This window comes from Triticum aestivum, chromosome 3A, assembly GCF_018294505.1.
Source record: "Triticum aestivum cultivar Chinese Spring chromosome 3A, IWGSC CS RefSeq v2.1, whole genome shotgun sequence".
Lineage (NCBI taxonomy): Eukaryota > Viridiplantae > Streptophyta > Magnoliopsida > Poales > Poaceae > Triticum > Triticum aestivum.
Genome location: NC_057800.1, coordinates 248,460,507 through 248,463,960, shown reverse-complemented (window position 1 = coordinate 248,463,960; position 3,454 = coordinate 248,460,507).

Below are 3,454 nucleotides of genomic sequence, written 5' to 3'. Positions count from 1 at the left end.
TTTTGCCAGAAATCCATGCTGGACTCGGCGGCCATCATTCCGCAACCCGGGCCCTTGTAATCAAGGCCTTTCGTACATGTTTCTATTGGCCGACGGCCCGAGCAGATGCACAGCATCTGGTCCAACATTGCGTCTGTTGCCAGCTTTTTGCAAACCAAAGCCATATGCCGCCTACTGCTCTCCAAACAATCCCCATTACTTGGCCCTTTGCGATCTGGGGGCTTGATATGGTTGGACCCCTTAAAGGGGGAACCCATAAGAAAAAATACTTACTGGTCATGGTGGATAAATTCACCAAATGGATAGAAGCCAAACCTATCAAAACGGCTGAATCCGGACCGGTGATAGACTTCATATATGGGGTTGTACACCGTTATGGCACCCCCCACAGCATCATCACTGACAACGGCACGAACTTTACAGCCAACGAGGTGAAACTTTGGTGCAGCAACATGGGCATCAAGCTCGATTACGCTTCTATCTATCACCCGCAAACTAACGGTCAAGTCAAGTGAGCAAATGGTCTTATCATGAGCGGCATCAAACCCAGATTAGTGCAGTCCTTAAAGGAATCAAACATGCACTGGGTAGAGGAGCTCGACTCTGTACTATGGGGGCTGCGGACCACGCCGAATCGCACTACCGGATACACACCGTTTTTTATGGTGTATGGCGCAGAGGCGGTTCTGCCTTGCGACATAATTCATGACTCACCTCGAGTGTGCATCTACGAAGAAAAAGAGGCCGAGCTCGATCGTCAGGACAGTTTGGACGCCCTGGAGGAGGAGCGCGACGTGGCAAAAGCCTGTTCCGCATTATATCAGCAACAGGCTCGAAGGTATCAAAGCAGAGAAGTACGGGCCAAAACCTATAACGTTGGCGAACTAGTTCTATGCTTGCCGGAGAAGAAAAAGAACAAGCTCAAGCCCAAATGGGAAGGTCCCTTCATTATTGACAAAGTTCTTACTGGTGGAGCGTACCATCTGCGGGATGCATCGGACAATCCACTCGAGCCAAACCCATGGAACGCAGCTAGACTCCGAAGATTCTACGCCTAGTGCCAGACTCTATGTTCGTCTCCTTACCTCCGTCAATTTTTTGCATATCAATTATCTGTCTTTTCTCTCTTTCTCTCTTTTTATTCTCCTCAAGGCCTTAAAAGGCTAAACTTGTGTCTTGGTTACACAATCTTGACGTGCTAACCGCGCTCATTTTGCCTGGGGGCTTCTTATACAGAAGCTTAATATAACTATTTTCTGGGCTTTATGCCCCACACATGTGTTATTCTTCCGCATGTACCTTTTTTCGCCATTATATGCATCGATATTACTTAAGTTTTGGCCAAGCTGGGTTGCTTGGCTCTTGTATTTATGCCCTACGTTCCCTTTAATTCAGCTAGGGCATAAGGGGAGGACCTCTGCGATTGTTACTGTCGGGTCAGCCGGATGTGTACCTCAGACTGGGTGAAGCCGAAAGCTAGCGTTCTTAAAGGAATATTCGGTCGGATAACAAAAGATGACTTTTATTTAATTCGACACATGCCCCCAGATGTTTATAGCCTGCGTCTCTTTTCGCAGTTCGGACATGCACATTAGGGCATGCGTACCCAGGGAAAGGAATCCTTAACGGAACCATTCTCCCTGGAAGATGTAATATAACATAGCTAGTTGGCTACTTGTCTGTTCAAGCACTTATGACCCCTATGCCTGGTTTCCATGCATACCCCGGTTTTTACATAACCGAGTGGGTATTCGGACACACTCCGGACTATCGGGTCCAGAGGTCGAAGCGAAAAGGTCTGCCATGACAAATGATTTACAATCCGGCTAGGGACATTATATATGTCACTTGAAGTACACAGCCACTAAGACTGACTAAATTCTTCTTCTATACCATCCAACAGGCTATCTATCCTACAATCCTGTTGGGAATACTTTGCGGCTAATTCTACTTGGTCATACACCAAACTGACGGGGATCTCTTTCCCATCGGGCCCCACAGGTCCGACCTCGGCCATGTGGTTTGGGTCAGCTTTGGTATATCACGTCTTCACCATAGCCCTGGCTTCCCTTGCACCTTGTCGGCAGGCTGATATCTTCCATAATCGGAAGCGCCGCCGCGCTCCCTTAAGCTTCTCTATAAGCTCCCCCATGCCTCCTGGCAGGGACGCGGATGGCAACAAGGCTTGAACAATACCTTGCATCACCTGCCGAACTTGTTCGTGCAGTTGTGAGAGCTTTGGTAGAAGATCACCCATAGACCCGGGCATCTCCTCTACGGGACGACTCGTCAGCATACCTGCAGACATAACTCTGTTAGCCAGCTTCTTCGCCGAACTCCTTCAAAAGTTCGTTCAAGCACTTACTAAAAATGCCGCATTGAAGCTGCTTATTCTCCCTCACGGAGTCTGCAAGCTGGGCTCGGACATCTTTCAGTTCCACGTCCAGCCAGATATTGGTGTCCTGGTGATTATTTTTCTCCTGCCTGACCCGCGTAAGCACGCGCTCGCTAGCATTTAGCTGTCAATTAACATGTTGCGCATCCTCCGGCACGTCTTCCGGATTCACTCCGGGGTCATCTGCAACATCTATTGTTAGATTTGCATGCACGCCGCATACTATCTGGTACCTGTAATTCTTTGCAATGAAAGCAAGTATTACCATAGGGGGCCTTCTCAGACTCCTTCAACACGACCACCGCAGCCTGTAGCTGGACTTTGCACTCTTCCAGCTATTGAGATAATTGGGTATTCTTCTCTGTAAGAACCTGCACAAATAATGATCCTTAAATCAGTTGTGTTAACTGTTTCAAGTCTCAAGGGCTACTGATATATATATATATATATATATATATATATAATCGTCAGATGTTCCTACCCATATATCCTTTACATACTGGTCCATGGCTCTGGCAAGACCATTTTGAGCAGCACGGATGTACGCGTCTCCTGAGTTGAAGGCATCGAACGCCTCTTGGGAGAAACAAGCGTCACGGAGTACGGCCTGGCGACGCCTGTGATTCATGGCGCTCTCCACTTTGGAATTTGTAGCGGATAGTCCGTCCGCATCCTCTGTAGGAGGAGCATCCGGCGTCTGCCCCGTGTTAGCTTCCGCCTCTATGTCCGGCCCTGGAGCCTGACTGGTGGAGGCGTGATCGGCAACCTCTCCAGATATAGTCCGGCGAGCGTTTTTCATACTAGGAAACATGGACGTCATTATATTTTAAGAAATACGACAACCACGGAGAAAGGTTTTGTATCATACCTCTGCGGCGGCGTCTCAGTCCTGACCGCCTTCCTTTTTGGCCTACCCGGCTTCGGTGCCCCTTGTTCGTGAGTCACTGCGGGTTCGGCATGGCGTCCTGAAGGCCTTCCCTATAAAACACCATATGTGTATGGTAAGTGAAGTGCATAAAAGGGGATCCTTCTGGGAAGTTGGGACTCTGGTTTTTCCTT